An 18,655-nucleotide genomic window follows, 5' to 3' on the forward strand; every position below is an offset into this window, starting at 1 on the left:
CGTAAGTGATCAGATGGACTGGGTATATATAGGGTGCCATCTAATGCCAGCCAACTGCTTAGAAAAACCTCAGCACGGAGCAAAAAAATCTTTTGTTTTTCCAAGATTTTCTTCATTTTATTGCAATAAAGAATGAAAATAGAAGGTAGAGGAGAAACTTTCATTTGTTTGGGTCAAACTCAGTTATTACTTCATAATCAAAGGAGAAAAAATTGTTTCAAGCTGTACAATCAAAACCCAAAGAAACTGTAAGCCATAAATACCTTTAATAGAACTGTTACAGAATTATACGATCAATTAAAGACTACTGGTAAGTATGCTTACTGTCCTATGAAGAGGCATATCAACAAGAAAAATAAAGCATTGTATTATATAACATCAACCTATTTTATCTACACAAGGTTAAACCAACAATTGATGAGACATGAATGAATTGTCGGGAAAGTTTCTTTTTAATCTCTGACTTGACACCAAATATACTTTGCAATACAAATTTTTAAGTTAATTCATTAAATACGGAACATTCAAACAGGTAAATCCAAGACAGAACAATCACCACTTTTGTTTTAAAACATTTAATGCTTTCATTACAACAAATTGAGAACAAAGTACTAGATTATATCCCACGTATACCAAAGTACTATACAGAATTACAGATACTATTTTGAAGTTTGTAAGAGCAGCACAAAAGTGATGCCTTTGGAGATCACTCTTTGTACTTCATATATAGAATGCACCAGAACTACCAGCAAGCTGAAGCTGGGTTACTTTGAACACTAATTAGAAACTAAAGAATGCAAGTCATAAGGGCAGGAAGAAAGACAAATTCTTTAGAAAAGTATGACTTACCAGACAAATTAGTTTAGCTGTGTCTCAAATGCAGCGGAAGTAAGAAACTTCTGTATATGTAGACCTTGTTTATTTAGCCCTTTATGAAGGTTTCTCTGAAGAAATTAATTTAACTCACATGCAAGAGTCTGCAAAAGAAAAGGAGAAAGAGTCTAAGTGGCTGACTTTTTTTTTCTAAGAACATTTGAGCTATTTTCAGCAGCAATGGGCTTGCCTACTATCAAAATGAAAATGTAATACAGAATAAGCAGCCTCCCAACCCAAGCTAAAAAAATCAGGAAATCCATAGCAAAAAAACTTTGTTCATTGTCCAAATTTTTATTTAAAGAAACAGAAGGAGCAGGGAACAACCACTGCTGATGAAAAAAAACCCAAATCAAACTACTGTTTAAAGGAAAACAGGGACCTTGAAGATTGTAACTTTTAGCTCAGAAAATAAATCACCACGGATATTTTTTAATGTGAAAAACACCTTTTGAGCTCGGTTATCTCTGAAGATGATTTGCCTTCTCTACATAAGGTTTCATCTGAGATGGAAGTAATTCTATTTGCATTGAAGTCCATCATATCTGACTGGTATACACGTCCAAGGACAGGACAAATCAGTATACCAAGTTTGAAGTCAGTCGTTTGTTTCTAGTTTGCATCTTGAGTTTCCAGTTTCATCAACAGCACCATTTTGGAAGCCAAGTCACTTGAAGCTGCTGGCACACCATTTCTTCTACCAGGGCATTCAGTGACATAATATATCTCTCCCTGTCCTCCTCTGTCACATCACCAACCAACCAACTTACCCTCCCATAATGTAAAAAATACTGGCAAACAGAAAGTATAAATACAAATAAATGACTCTAGGAAAAGACCTTGAACACCTTGATGGGTACATAAAAGCTAATTACTTGGAAGTTTAAAACAACACAGATAAACTGAGTCAGTGAAAAACCATCACTGTTTAATTTTTTGCACATTCTTCTGGTAGAGGAGAAAGCTTCCAACATATCCCTCTCTGTAACTTCCCTCTATATATCTCAGCAATTCATGGTTTTGCTTCCTCAGAAAAACTTGCCATACATCATCACACTGTTAGGCACTGCCACTGGAAATTTTTGTTACTTTTGTTCAAGGAAAAGTTATGAGACTTAAATTACTCTCAGCTCAAAACCTAAAACAGGCCGGCATGGTAAGATTACAAAATGTTTTAATATCTCCTAAATTTCCAATAATGTCTACTGAAGCACATTCATTTGAAAACATTTTAGAACACCATGGGAAACTTTAATTTTTGATGTATTTGTGAACAGTAGCTGTTTGGAAGTTAGACTGACACATGAAACAGGATGCCAGACACAAGGTATTTAGTAAACTATTAAAAGAGTGAAGCAATGCTCATTGTACAAACAGGAAAAGCACATTTGTTCCTGAAGACTTGTATAAAAATCATTAGCTATGGAACACATAACAATAATGAAAAAGCTGCTATTAAAAATATATAAAAATATAGCACAAATTCTTTCTGCTAGTTCAAAAGCATCCTTTCCATTTGATCTCAGCTATTTTTAGTGTTACTGCAGTGAAAAGCAGCTACAACAAAACCCACAAACTCTAAATACCAACCTGTTAAATTAATAATTATTGCTACTTCATTCCTGGTGTCTATTTTAAGACCACCACTTTACCACAAAACTAGTTCAGTGACGATAAAAAGCTCAGTTTATATTTAAGTTGAGATTCATGAACAAAGATATTCAAAGACTCCAATAGCTTAAATTTCAGATAATGTGTGAGTTATAGCCAGCTTGAAAGTTGTAATGGTCAGGTGGAACATGCAGTATAGTTTGTAAATAAATACAAGTCCTATATCTACCAGACCACTAGCACCAGATTTTATATTACCTTGTCATCCAAAATACTTTCATGTGGTGGTTACAAGTAAATCAATAAATATCCCCATGCTGAATACTAATACTACACAAATACATAATTAGAAGTATGTGTTTAAGTCATTATTAGCACTATCAATTTACTAGTGACATAATATAATACAAAATGCTTTGCAGCTCAGCATTCCTTTGCAGAGACACTTTCTCAGAAGACACATTTACCATTAGCTGAGTCACCATCAGCACTTAACCCATGTTGTACCTTATTTCTTCGCACACTCTGCAATTTGTAGTATTCTGTATTTGTGGAAATAAATGACAGCTTGCCTATTAGTATCTATAGCATTTACTAAACGTGACATAAGTACTGTTTTGGTGTATACTAGGGTGTTTTAGCTACTGGATCCAAATCAGATCATCTTTATCTACAGGAAACATGAGATGTCAGAAATATCACATATATCATCTAGGTCTCAAATGTATCTGTATGTTTATTAGTAAAACAGACACATGTGTGCCTACTACCAAGACTGTTACCTTACACTTTTCAGAGACTGACAATAATCTCTTTCATTGTATGGCTATCAGCAATTTTAAATTAAAATAATTTCTTTAGTGACCCACTGCAGTGGGATTTAATCAACTGCTAGTATTAAAGAATTCAACGTGACCAAGAAGTGTACAGTTCAGACTGCTAATGTCAGTACGCGGTGCAAATCTCCAGGTGCTCCATGGCCAGGCATTGCAGCACAGAGATTTCCATAAACCAGAGGAAAGAAACTTGATAGATAAGAGATACAGAAGGTTGTTCAAAATGCTGAGACACAAAAGTTGCTGCTTCTCTGCACAGATTCATATAAATCCTGATTTTTCTAAGCCTAACCTTTCAAACACAGTTGAGTCACTGAAGCTTCACATGGAATGGCTGAAGAACAATCCTCCTTTTGAGAAGTGTCCCTGTACATTTCAAGATATGCAGATGAACACTGCACAGCCAGGTGTAATGACTGCTTTTTCCTTGTCTTATTCTATACATTATTCTATTAATATATTTTAATATTAGGGCAATACCTTCTAGTAGTATGATAGTATGTTGAAATGAATTGCATGTTACCAGTCTCTGGAAGAAACAAGCAGTATGGATATGATTTCTTTCATTTGTTCAGTGTTTTTTCCAAATAATTGTGTTTCTTGTATTTCATCTGAACTATGACAGATAACATTAAATGAATTTAACATTAGAGAATGGAAGCAAAATGCACATACTCTGCATTTTCAGAAGTCTCCCTTGAGAGAGATCATTCATACAACTGATCATCTCAATTTCTGAAAGGAATATTTCCAGATTACAGGAAAAAAATCTACAGAAAGAAAGCTATGGATCATATGCTTTGTCCTGGACTTCAGCTAGTCTTAGAAGTGTTTCAGACCATATATGAACTTGAAGGATCTTACAAATAAGACATTTTTTCAATGTCACATGTGCTTTCAGTAGCCTCCACTGTTGAAAAGCAGTGGTACTATGAAGAAGTGTGGCCATGCACCTGGACAGGATGGAATACCTTGCTACACATAGGTCAAATACAACATTACTTGTGGTTGATCCTATATAATGTAACATAAATAAAAAATGCATGAACATGTGTTAACTGAACTTAGTGCCAGGGATGCCTATATTCAAACAAAGTATTGAAGCTGAATTCTGAATTTGTCACAGCAATGTTCTACTGATAACTCATGCATTTGGAAGACATGGATCAAGACAGCAAGTACAAAGGATCACACTTTCACATTATTAACATGAACTGTCTGCAAATGGCATATATTGATGAAGAGTTGACTCTGCTGCTGTTCTCCAGAACAGCAGACCTGTATTCTCTTTAAAAGACACCAAGCGTCTTTAGCTATACTGAGTTCTCATTTTTGACTTTAGATTTATGTTAGACTGAAACCCCTAGCCATTTTTAGTAAGACATTTTGCAGTTATGATAAGCAGCTTTGTTATAATTTTTAGTATGTTTAATAATACCTTATTATATAATTATTATTTCATCTAGAATCCATTAAATATTGTAACTTTAAATCAGCACCAAGTAACTACATTAAAACGTAAGGATACTTTCAACCTTGAAGTGAAATCACATGCCTTTAAACCCCTCCAACTACTGAAAGCATAATATCTAAATATTTAGAGCCTCTTAGTCATCTGTTACAACCATTTCCAATACTTTAGCCATATAACTGGGCACAAACCATATAACTGCTCTCATAATGGCATGAAAAATTACTACAGTCACTGCAGTTATCACTCTGAAACTGGACCAACAGGATAATATGCCTATTTTGCGAGTAAAACTAACTTCCTCTGTTCCAAGAGTAAACAGTTAAAAATGAACAGGGAAATAAATATGAAAAGGCCTTTTCAGGAAATTGGAAACAGAAGCTTATTGTTAATCTCACTCTTAATATACACTGGTAAGCCATTGTTTCAAGAAGTTGGTACAAAGTTATTTGTCCTTCAGGCCCGTTTTCTGTTAGAGTGTTTAACTACTGTGTAAGACTGTGGTTGTTTTTTGGGAGGGTGCTGAGGGCATTAGGGAGTCGGATTTTCTTAAAGGCCTAAACCTCAGAAATGTAAACAAGCTAGGACTCTCAACCTGTGACTTACCAATGCAAGTAACAGGGTCTTCTGAAACCAAATGAAAAGTGACAATTTTTTAAAATACCCATATTTCTAAACATCTGTATGTCTTTTAACAGTAGAGGTCCTAGATATCTAAAATTCTCCTCCTGAACCAAGCAAGCAATGCCTTGCATCAATGAAACTAGTTTGGTGACAACTGTCCTATACAAACTTGTGTTTCATCAATCTTAAATCTGAGGCACAAATATCCAAAAGATGTTCTTGGTTTTTTTTCACTCTTTATCAAAACCATGGAACATTGTGTTACCCCACCACACGTTATTTTTAAATACACTGTACTGATGGACGTTAAAACATCTGCCACGGATATGGAAAACTTGGATTAAACTTCCAGAAGGATTTACAGTCATATCTCCCACTTCCGGGACACAATACTAAGCGCCATGCTATTGTCTGGTCTTTTGAGGACACTGGCCCCCTTTCACAGAGTAATCACATACTTCATGCAGCTCCCAGAGCAAGAACTGGACTCTCATTAGCTTAAAAAAAACAAAACTTACCTAGGAGAAAGGAAAGTTTGAGCAACTGCCTTCGGTTGCAGGAAATATTTGAAATATTTGCACCCGAACAATATACTCTGAAATATTAACACCTTCCCAGAGTTATCTGTGGATAAAACTGTGCTCACTTCTCAAGGGAGAACTGCAATCACCAGGCTCTGTGGCCATGCACGATCCTGTGTGCAGCTGCCACTCTTGAGGTGCTGATCCATGTAAGGAAAAAGAAATCCACACAAGTAACACAAGTCCCAAATCCTTCCTTCCGCTTCACAAAGACTTATGTTACAGCGCACACAAGGCCTAATGGCATTCTGCTTTTTCTTTAACCACCAGATTATGGCCAGGCCAGCTTTACACCTCCGCACTCTGTATTGAGCTTCTATTCCAATTACCATGACTAAATCCACAAAGGAATTTAGGCTTCTCAATAATTAACACAATGGTTTTCCGCCAATTTGCTAAGCAGCCAATCTAGTAATGAAAAAATAAGAGACCTATATGAAAACCAGTTCTTAGCTCTACCAATTAAGTAATTTTAATGTTTTCTGCTACTCATAGCATAGAAGGTAGGAAACATCTGAGCTACTGCAACTGAAGCTTTCAGACACTGAACCCTTGGGTGAACACTTGTCACCTCAAATGAGTACAAAACCTCTCACTGCAAGTCAAACAACAATGCAGAGAGCTATCTTTCCATCAACGTTCCTTTAGTCAGTTTATTAATTTCACTATAATGATTCACCAACTGAAAACACAACCTAAAGACATAACTCTTCAGTATTTTAGAATACAAGGCAAAACTACCAGAGTTTAATATTTTTCTGATATCTCTTTGTTTTTTCCCCCACAAGTCTGATTTCAAAGGCAATATCTGGTTTTCAGCAACCCACCATTTGTATTTGGGTTTCCTACCTCTGATGGCAACATAGGCTACTGACATAATAAAAACAGCTGAAGTCCCACTCGTTGAAATCTCAGTGAGATATAATTGCTTTCTTTGCCGCTCACAGTTTCACATAATTGTGACAATTATCAGCCCTTCAGGCTGCAAAAAGGTAGTTATTTCAAGAGCTCAGGTACATGACACGAGCAGACTCAACTTACTAGCAGCTACACTGCCTCCACCTTTATCTACCTTCATGCTGCTTATCAGCGAGAAAAGGTACTGCCAAAATGCCTGAGCCTACCAAGCCTGCTCCTGCTCCCAACAAAAAACTCCTTTCTGCACTATAACGTAGCATGCTCAAGAGGAAGTTGCTAAAGCAGAAATTGATCCCTTCCTGTTCAAATCTCTGTTCTGAAAGATCATAATTTCCCCAAAGATTTGCAAGTCCTCTCATTGGTAGCTCAGAGGGAAAGGAGGACTTGGTTTCTAGCAAGTTCTTCAGCTCCCAAAGGTGAAGCTACAGCACGATACCAACAGCCCCCAGTGGATCCTCTGTACCCCACTTAGTCCTAGCCCACTAGGAGAATGGCACATGAAATCAGTGCTGAGCTTGTGTTTGTTTTGTCTTCTTGTTAACAAAGCACATTATAATGTACTCATCTATCATGTATTGCTTCAGCCTCAGTGAAAATGAGAGCTCTTTCACAGTTTTTGTTTGTTGTTCGTGTTCTTTACAGGAACATTAATTGCAAAGCAGGCCATTAGTTTGAAACACTTGTTTGAGCTATATTCATGCTTTTCCTAGCTGAGGAAAGACAATTTGGTGTTTGCTGTATTTGAGGCAATACAGGATGTTACAGTTGTGTTGCTAGTTAATTGCTCTGTGTTGAATTAACTGTAGGCCAGAAGTAATTTTTCAGCTAACAAAACTTCACCTTCGTTTAAGTGGCAAGTACAGAGACAAGAAGAGCAGAGTCACCATGGGTGACATTACTTAAAAGATTTTTAGAAATTTCCCAGTTCTTCTCCATCAGTACACTTTCACTGCTGACCAGTAAACATGAGTAATAAAGACTCCAAAACTGCAGCCATGTTTTCCACCAGAAACTTTTTCCCTGAATGGAAAAATTCTTCCACAAGGAAGACAGTGTACAGACACAACTCTAAAATAAGACTTCTTTGCTATCTCTGTTTTTGGTAGCCAGTGTGAATATACATTTTACGAGATGCAGTGTATACTCCTTAGGAAAATTAGGCTGTTAAAGAGACTCCAATTCATACAACAAAGGCCAGTGCCTCCTAGAAAGGTGGAGAGAAAAAATCCCTAAAAATATTAAACAGCAACAAACTGAAAGTTGGAACAATATGGCTACATGTATTTTGCACACTGGGTGGAGGAAGGAGCACCATAAACCATATGGCAGTTGTACCATGCCATAAACCTATGGCAGTTGAAGTTACACAAAAGAAAGCTTGAAGGGGAGTTCTTAAGATACGTGAGAACTGGAAGTCAAGGGTAGTATAATATGAAGTAGATATCAGATTTTGTATCCCTGAAGTTTTATACTTATTAGGTAGTTTCCTCTCTTTGAAAAATAAACACATGGCAAGGCGGATTTCCCTTCCTAGAAATCGTTTACTGCCTCAGAACTTTAACATCCTCTGTTTTTCAAATTCATCCGCCTATAAATAATAACAGCTCAAAAGACCCTTCTTTACCCTCAAGGCTGTTTATTGTTCATCAGCTAGATGGAATGACTGCTCAAAACAGAAATTTTCAATTCTAACCCTGAGACAATGACGACTATAAGCAACAAAAGAGTAGTAACATTTGCACTGAAAAAACCTGAAAGATGATGTCAGCGACTTGTGGTACCCTCTGCTTATAAAATGGCTTGAAAGCTTTACACATACAAAAAAGCAAAATAAAGAAGCTGAAAGGTAAATTTTCTCTACAAAATTTATACAGAACACCTAATCACACAGTCTTCTATCTTACTTCCTGAAAGAGAAGGGAGAGATAAAAAAGTTGTCAAATTATGGCCTTGTACATAAAGGCATCAAATGTAGACAGTAGACATATCTTAGCAGAAGTTTAATTATTACAATTTTAGTGTCAAAAACCATTAAACTGCTTGTGTTGTGTTTGCCCTGCCTTCTGCTTTGAACTCATCAACTTAAAATTTAAGCTCATGCAGATTTGATTCTTACAGCAATTAAACACATTGCTTATAAGGCGAACATTAGAAAAGCATTTGATGTTATCATTTTAGCCTTTACATTCTGCTGAGCAAGGTGAAAAGAAATTAAATATGATTGACAGTTATCTGAAGACTAGAGTTCAGAACCAGAGTACATCAAGAGGGGGAAAATCACTAATAGTTTTACATAGTATCTGTACAGCTTTCGGTTATTTATAACAAAATCAGCTTATGATATATGGGTGGCATGAACTAGAAACACGTGAGTTAAGATCAAAGTCTAAACTGTCAGTAAGTTGAGTAGTTCAAACTATTTTAATAGTACTTTTAAAAAGATAAATAGCATTGAAATATAAAAAATCCCCAAACGTCTATGCTAACTTTTATGTGATCCACACCTAAAGAAGTCAATATACCAAATCTTTTTATGATGCAGTATTGAAACATTGCTGCCTTTAAAATGAAAACAGGAAGACATCTCTATTTCCTCATTCTTCATCTTATTAAGCTAAGGTGACCACTTACCTTGATTTGATCTGGTGTGTCTGATACAGACTGCACAGAAAGTCAAAGATGATAAAACATCAAAACTGCACTGACCTCAGTTTGCAAATCTGGTTAGCATTTGCAGGATCCCAGGCTGAAATGCACAGCATAATTTGAACGTAACTTCTGATGTTCATCAAGTTTTAAGAGGCAGGACCATTTACCTAACAAAACATCCCCAAAATATGATACAATTCATGTATATAAACATGTGAAGCCATTTCCAGTAATAAATATACTGTAAAAAAGGTTAGCAGATCAATTCAAGATGATGCCAACCTTTTCAGCCCAGATCTTACAATGACAGTAAGACTTAAATGCCTATGGAAGTAATAACAATCAGAAAATCATTATATCACAGGACACAAATAGACACAAGTGCAACATCTTTTTTCATCTTGTATCTAAATCTTTCCAGTATTCTTCAAAAGAAATTTACAGGCCCTTTGGGCTGAACCTAAAACCAGAATAGCAAAAAGTTGGATGCTACGGCCTTTTCACTGGCATTTTAAAAGCACACAAATTTACTGCAACTACTTTTAATTAATTCAAGGAGGATTGCTACCACTGCATTCAAAGAGAGAAAACACCAATAAAAGATTTTGAAAATAATAAAGTCTATAATAATTTCATTTGTAAGCTTCATTTTGCTAAACTTCTCTCTGCCCTCTTCAAGCAAGCATTTAAATAAATTCTAAGCTCCTTGTTTAGGATGTGTCTTTGTAAAGAATACTATATACACCCAGGTTTGAGGCAAGTCACAGACAAACAACTGCCTTGAAGTCATGCCCTTGCTTTCAAAAATATTATTCAGACTGGATTCTTACAAGCCTAAACTTGAATCATCATTTCAGCACTGATTTAGGATTATGAGAAACAAGAAATTTGATTTCACAGTTTTTCAAATGTAAGGGTAAAACCTCTAAAACTGTAAATTGTACCCACCAAAAAGGGTAGATAGAGGCCTCAGAGTATAGTTCCAAACCTATCCCTAATAAAAGGTCATTTAAAAAAAAAATCTTCTTTCGGGCAAAGCAAAGCTAAAAATCCTTTTAGCTCTTTAGGACAGTGCTTAGTAAAAAGCACTATCCACATATCAGCACTAGAGAAAGTAAGTCCAGAATTCAAAAGAAGTGGTTTCTTCTACGAAGATTTAAATTACATGTATCATTAGCTTGTTTTGACAATTTTAGGTATTGAATGTGAAATTTTCAAAACATTATCTGCAATTAATTCAGAAAAAACCCACACTGTTAATGGCTATAAAGTGAATCTGCTCCTAAACATACTGGAAGATAAAGTCCAGAGAAATCTAACTATAATATATACAATACTGAAGATGACAGTAGAATTACATAGATTTGACAGGACTGCAGACAAGAAAGCTTGCAATATAATTGTTCTTTCAAGCCTTGTTTGAAGTCAAGCCACCTCCAAGCTTCCAGCTCAGCTTATAATCTTAAAACCAAGCAATACACTGAGAAGTGGACATTCTCTATAAAGAAATCTGCAGTCCTAACACGCAGTTTATAAAGCAAAACACATGGAATGGGACACCAACATCCTAACAGAATTAGTCCTAGTTAAAACAATTTGGTACAAAACCAAGGGACAGAAACTAGAGCAGAGAATTGTCAACAGAGACATTGCAGAAGGAGCAGATAGCTCAGCATAAATACCAGTTTTGTAACTGGTTTGTGGTACTGACTTCAGATTTAGACAACCAAGTTCCCTCTTCTACAATGACCAGCTAAACTGAGTACTACAGCCTCTTTTTTTATGAACTGTTACAATTATGCCCCTGTTCCCTACAACCTGACCCCATCCTCAGAACTGCATTATTCCATTGCTGGAACTAGAGAGAATCCCATTTCCATAATAGGTAGTCACACTGAAAACACAGACTTCCAATGCTTCATCTGAAGTGCTTACAAAGAGACAGGACTCAACCCTTTGGGTCTCCCAAGATAAAACACAACATAAAGAATAATACCACAGAAGTAGATCAAGTTGTTTCTTTTTTTTTTTTTTTTTTAAATCTGAAAATTTCAACTGTAAATACTATGTGTCCATATGAAGACTAAAAAACAATTAAAAAAAATTTAATCTGTGGCTGGCCCTGGCACACTGTGTATAGATTAGAAATTTGAATAGGATGTAAATGTGATTTTTGGTTTGGGGTTTTTTTAATAAATAAAAACACCACAAAATACCTTGAATACTCAAGTATGTGAACTCCTCAAGGAGCTGGCACATGTTTCTTCACACCTGTTTCCCCTTCACTCTAAGCGTGTGTTGTAGGTTTTCCTGAGAGGACTGATTTCTCCACAGCACTTTTGAAGTCTGATTTCTAATTTTTTTTTTAGTCTCCCATCAGGAATGCTATTGTTTATGCCTCTTGTCAACACACAATTTAACTACAGTATCTGAGCCCATGGTTTTAAGTAACACATTCTGATCTATGCAAAATGCACCCCATGAGATCAGTTTAATCTTTTTTTCTTTGAAGCCACTGTACCTGTCCCTGTCCCAGAACAGAGGGCACTTATAGATAGCTCATTGTCTTGTCACTGCAGCAATTACATCTTTCTCCTTTTCCTTTTCAGGCACTTTTGTAATTCTGTTCCTGTCTTCTCTTGCAACTCCCAAAAGTCTCTTCACAGTATCTGCTCAAATTTTCCCACATACATTTCACGCAATCATAAAAAGCAGTAATCTTTTGTCATAAGAACATCTCCCAGGCTCATCTACAAAGCTTCTATTTGCTTCTTCCTCAGACACCTTTGAAATTTTAGTTTCTGCTACAGGAAATCAAGAAACCACTGGTATTCTAGTCAAGCAGTGGCCAAAGCCACCTGTTAATAAACCTTTTCAGTTTACCTTTGCATCAAGTCTGTTCCATTTTTATGTTCAGCACCTATTGCAAAAGGGAACTTGACCCTGCTGTACTTTTTGTGCCTCTTTCAGTCGTACTGAAATGTTTTTTTATCTAAGCAGTGACTGACTTTAGAGAATTATGTTTAATTATACCATTAAAAATTACGAAAAACAAATTCATACCTGGATTAATTTAGCATACCAGCTCTGCAATTGTTATTGTCCTGCTCATAAGAGGAGTATTGCCTATTGCTTTGCTATAGTATGTGTAACTACAACAGCTGTTGGCTTTCAAACAATTTTTGTTGAGTTTTCAGTCCTGACAATTAAAGCGGGTCCTGAATTTGGCCTTTGCTCCAGACCATAAATCAGTCATTGGCAAATCAAATGCCAATGGCAAAAGCATGCGAATGTGTAAATCTACAGCTATGCAAATCAGGAATTAAAATCCTCTCTCTTGTACTTGTTTAAAAGTAGAATGATAATCTGCAAGGCTCAGATTACATGATCTGTCTCTGTAAAGTGACCCTTACAGAAGAGGTCTCTTAAAAGACTTGAATTTCCCTGATTATCTGCATGTATGTCAAAACAAAGCCTTTAGTTTGGTCTTTATTCCACTGTCAAATGTGTCAGCCTTTCGTTTTGCTCCCATACAGTAGCACTTCATTTGATTAGCCTCTTTTATATTTTACTTATTCAAAGTAAACCATTTGATTGCATCAGTCACACTGAAATAATTATTTCCTCCAGATTCCTAAAAAATACAGATTTCTCCAAAAGAAAAACTGCAATTACCATGAATTTGATTATCTGGGAGAATGTCACTGCTTAGAGTTCCCCGTTCATTAGAAATTCACTAGAAACTAAATTAAATTAAATTTGTGCTGGCAACTGCTGTCTTCTGTCAGAATTTGCTTATTAAAATGTGTAAGCTGCAACTGGCTAGAAGGAGCAGTGTGATGTACATGATCAATATATGAATTAAATGAAACACAACCAGTGTTTTGCACTGGCAGCCCTTTGGGTTGTTACTGCTTGCTTTTCTTTAAAATCTTTTCTATTATTAGGAAGAAAGAAAATATGAGGTTGATGCCTAAATCAGACAATAACTGCTTATGATTTTAACAAGTGCAAAGCATGAAATACACAAGTCAGTAGTGTGACCTCTATGTTCAAAAGAGAATTTATTGTATACTTCATCTAGGCCAATCACTACAACTTAGGATTGTCTCAAAAGCTGATACATTTGTTTGAAATTCAAAACTCACAGAGATGCTTCATGATGTTTAAAACCAGCAGCTGATATACCAAGCCAAGCTTGGGCTATCCGATCCATGAACCCACTCCTTATAAAGGTCCATCCATGATGGCTGCTTCATTGGACAAAGCAAAACATACTGTGATAGAGATTTACTAAATAACCTTCCTGAAATACGACTCTTTGTAATTCTCACCAATCAATAACTGCCTCACACAATTATTTACTCTTCCTTATTTATCATAGTCCAAGGTACTAGAAAAGCTCTCATATCAATAGAATAGAGAATTAGAAGTTTCAAATGAACACAAAATTCGGTGAGAAACAGGGATTTAGTACCTTACAAATGTCCTTTTGCACTTGCTTGATGCCAACAACATTTCAAATTACATTTATGCTTACATAAATGTTCATACAACTTTATTTACATTTAAAAAATGAAGATATTTTTGTTATAACTGTGTCTTAAGTTATTATTACTAAGAAAAAATGAACATTGAAAGAAAAACAGTCAAATCCAATTTAGCTATCTACCCCTTGCTTTATTCTCTTGCCCAAATCACTACTTTTCACTTGTAGTCACTTCAGATAGTGAAAAGACTGTTCACATCTACAGAGATCCTCCGTAATTACATGTAATTTCTAGTTCATACATTTTTCAGGCATCAGAATTGATCCAGATTACTGAATCATGGACAGCCTCCCCCATCCCACAAGTTGCTAAACCTAAACTTTGACAAAGTATTAGCTTTCAGCAAGTCAATCCCACATTATCAAACATAGCACTAAGGTGCACTATGGTGATGATGCTTTACATTCAGGCTACAGTTAATCAGGAGTCCTCAGACACCATGGCATCATGCTGACAAGAATGCTCTATGGCTGTCCTGCTCTTGATATAGTCCCAACCCCTTCTAATCACAGGCTACACCATCCAACCCTAAGCCTCTTAGGAAGGGTTACAGCCACCTTTCAGTCTTGCTGCAGCTGAACTAGGACCTCACCTCTTGGTGCTGCTCAGAAAAACAACAACAACAAAAAAAAACCAAGCCCAAAAGCCAAAACAACCCCCACAAAAAACTTTGGCAAAACAGGAAGACCTTCCACCTGTTTTGACCTTCAGTCACAACTGCTGATTTCTGATTAGCATAACTGGTGATTCTACAACCAAATGCAACCTTTAGAAATCAATGCATTTTCTGTTTTTATAAACTTCACTCAATCTGATTTCATCTGCAAGAACTGCAGTTACTGATTCCATTTTCCTTTGGTTTCAACATGCACCTCTGCATATTCTTCTGGATCCTGAAGAAGCAAAAAATAAGGCCACTAAGCTTGGGGACAAATTTAGTTGACCAGCCACTGCTGCTAAACTAAGGATTGTTTAAATACCCATCACACAGTTCAGTTGTACACTGTTTTAGTACTTGTACATAAAATGCAAAAACAGTACCCATAAAAGAAGTAAAGCTTCATTATTCTATCTCTCAGCATTATTTAACAGCTATTTTCTGAAAAGGCTAATGAAAAAGTTTAGTGTATGATTTGATCATAGTAATGATTGAGAGGAAGAATGTTTGCTTCTCCTGTTAGTGAATTTTTCCCACTATTCTTTGAGACTCAGGATCTTCAGCATCACCTCTTCAAAAGTGCTCTATGTTACTCAGGTTACTTAAGAACACAGAACCACATCTGTGCTATTCAACCTCCTGATGGTGGTTGGTGAGGTTTTTAAGGGTGGATGAGTCAGAACACTATCTGTATTCAGTACAGAAAGACCAAAAAAATCAGTCTATTTAGGGAAAGAAGTTAGAAATAACAGAAGAAAAGGGTCTGCCTTTGGAATTTCCTACCTTACAGCAGCATTATCTATGATGTATCACTGTTATGGAACAATACATCTGAACAGAAAGATACATTACATGCTTCAAAAACACTGAAAGCAGGAGTAGACGTAAAATGTGGTCATCCAATATGCCTTTACTCAAAGATACATGCTGCCCTTTTAAGTACTTACTTTTCTCCCTTTTCCCTCCCATACATGAAATTTTCCATTACACCAGTGCCTTTGAAAGTCTTTTAGCTTTTGTTTTAGCTCTAAAGTTTTAAGTAGCTTCATAATTTCAAGGTCACCTTTTGTCAAAACACTTTCATGAAAAGACATCAAACTATTTGAATAAAAATGTTCACAGGGCATCTATGGCACAGTCTTCTCTCAAATAAGAAGCTACACACTAAATACAACAGTAACGAAAGGAAATTCAAATGTTACTGGCAACAGTAACATTTGTAATCCAATAGGAAACAATGACATGGGAAAGGACCGGTATCAGAGCAGCAGGATGTAACACAATAACAAAGTATAAATTTGTACAATTCTAGTTTACAAGCAAGCAGAAATTGACAACTCTTATATCTATTTTTGTGTAGACAGCCTTACTTGGGCAGAAATACTGTTTCAAGGTCACATCTGATGGAGGTTGTGCACGCCAGACACAACCTCATAATTGATGTATTATATTCAACACCTGCTCCATCTGGTACAGAAGTGACATTCAGCCATTCCATAGTGTCACATCATACAATGTACCCTAACTCCATACCTGAATGTCTTTCCTGGGCACATCCCACCTGTCCTGTTGCTCGCAGGTTGGTCATATATGTAAGTACACTGACAATAGTCCATAGGCTGAGGGTAGATAACACATTTCCATACCAGCTCTTATAAGGTTACTGTGCTCCACACACCCCATGATTGGTTGATGCTTATCGCTCTTTGCTCAAACCTGATTATTTTAAACAAACAGCATAACAAATGAGCTGTTACACCACTTGATTTTACCTACTTTGTTCATTCTGGTCTCTTATTTCTATTACTATTTGCACCTGCTACTATGACACTGCATTTTAGAATTCATCTGCCTGCTTTTGCTTTATTGGGATCCTGTTTAAGAGCTACACATGGACCCAGAGTCACCTTCTAATGTCATCTGCCTAAAAGAAAATGTTTGAAGCGACTGTAATGTTAAAGCATGACAGCTGATGTTATTTACATGTCTGCTGACCAAGAGAGAGTTTAGATAACCTAGAGGCTTTCAAATAATGCTTGGTAGAAACCGTGGCTCCACTGAAACCTCAAAACTTCTAGACTACAACTAGAACTTGATGCTACCACTTCTAATACAAAACTTTCCAGTTTGTCCTATGTCATATTATTGTCAAGGTCTTCTTGTAAATCTTGTGTTCATAAGTACACTTCAGCTCCTCATGAGATGAAAAATGTCCCTCTCCATGCATGCCCATTTGATTTCTACATTAGTGACCCAATTCTAGGCCTTTAAAACTTACATCATGTGGAATTAGTTCACACTGGATATGCTCATTACTTGGTTGCTCTTTCCTACCTCTAACTCATTTAAATTCTTCCTCCACATCAGATTCTATTGCAGCACCTCCATGACCATTACTGACAGTCACCGATTTGATTTACAAATACCTCTGATGGGATCAGATGTTGCCAAAGAGACACTAAGGAAGTAGAGGGAAGCTGGGAACTGATATGAGAAAAATAACAAAAGGGGAAAAGCAGAATGGAAAGAGTACAGACTATTGGTTTAAACAACACTGAGTAATAAGATGCATCTATCAGCACCTAATGGGTGCTCACTGTTTAGTGATTAGTCATTGTTAGTTTCCACTTGTTTTCCCCAAACATAAATTCTTCACAGGGAGAAGAACCCATAGTGAGAATCAATCCAACCTGAACTGCAAGATCCTTCATGTTTTGTATACTGCTGTATCCATGTTTCTCATTGTTGTAACAAAAGCTCCCTATCTCTTTGTTAAAGGCTTACCAACATCGTAAAGTAAATACTAGCTCTTCTTGTTTATAATTTTCATCATAATTACAGGCTCCATCATAAATATTCATGCAGTACCACACTGTAAAGGCACATTCCGCTTTCTAGAACACAGATGAAGGCAGTTCTCTAAACCACTGACTGTGTGACCCCTACACAGAGGTACCAAGAAAGAAGCTGGTGTGTACATTCACCAAAATCCTGCAATGGTTCAAGTAAGATGGAGCTTTTCTAATGGGGAGAATGCATAGTAGCAATTCAATTATACACTGCTGTTTCCCAATGCAATGTCTCATTTGGGGGATAGCTGCTGAACATGCTTGTTCAAATGCCTTTGCAAGATATATACAGAAACAACACACTGGAATTTGGCTCCTAGTTACAGAGTGCTGGTTACTAATTTAACTATAAAGATACCAGACCTCAAATTCTTGATTTCATGCCCACTCAACTGTCCAAACAAATGGCTCATCTCAGTGGGATTTAAATCCACATAATTATTAAAGAGGACTTAAGACCAAAATATCATCTCATTTTCTATAGATGCAAAGTGAATCAATATTTGGTTCACTTGTCAGACTAATTTAATGCATTTCAGTATAAGCTAATTCAGAAATTGTATTAATGCATAAGAATACAGTTGGTAGTTTGGAAAATGCTACTTTTAATAAAAATGTTATCTGTCCTGAGGGACTGAGCTTTTATTGACCTAGGTTTAACTACAGCAGATGTGTTGTGATTAATAACTATTCAAAACAATTCATTTTGCACTGAAAATCTACAGCATGAACACATACTCCCTATCAGATGACCCTCCCATTCCAATTAGTTGCTTACATACATCTAAGTGTTTTTATTGTCCCTACCTTCAGCAGATTATCTCAGAATCACTGGGATTGTTCAATAAAAGTTTAACCGTCTTGCGCTATTAATGTGCTGGTGCTCCATGTGGAGTGCTCGTTTCCTTCCTTTTATTGAACGCCAAACGGAGGGACACAATGGGTGTGTTGTGCTCTGTCTAGCACGGAACGTGTGATATCTTTAAAAAGGAGATGTGAGCTGCCTCTAATACCACTACTCTTAACAGCACAAGT

The 18,655-nt window shown here is 36.3% G+C and overlaps 1 protein-coding gene across 4 annotated transcripts in view; it reads right to left on the minus strand.

Annotated features, from left to right (window-relative positions):
• SORBS2 (sorbin and SH3 domain containing 2) overlaps positions 1-18,655 on the minus strand; it is a 205,274-nt gene that overhangs the window by 128,123 nt on the left and 58,496 nt on the right. For all 4 annotated transcript variants that reach the window (XM_085058783.1, XM_085058785.1, XM_085058784.1 and 1 more), the window contains one exon: positions 850-977. The gene's annotated coding sequence lies outside the window, so the exon portion shown is untranslated. The remainder of the gene's footprint in view (positions 1-849; positions 978-18,655) is intronic.

This window comes from Lichenostomus cassidix, chromosome 4 (genome assembly GCF_008360975.1).
Source record: "Lichenostomus cassidix isolate B80296 chromosome 4, HeHo_3.0, whole genome shotgun sequence".
In the NCBI taxonomy this organism is placed as follows: Eukaryota; Metazoa; Chordata; class Aves; order Passeriformes; family Meliphagidae; genus Lichenostomus; species Lichenostomus cassidix.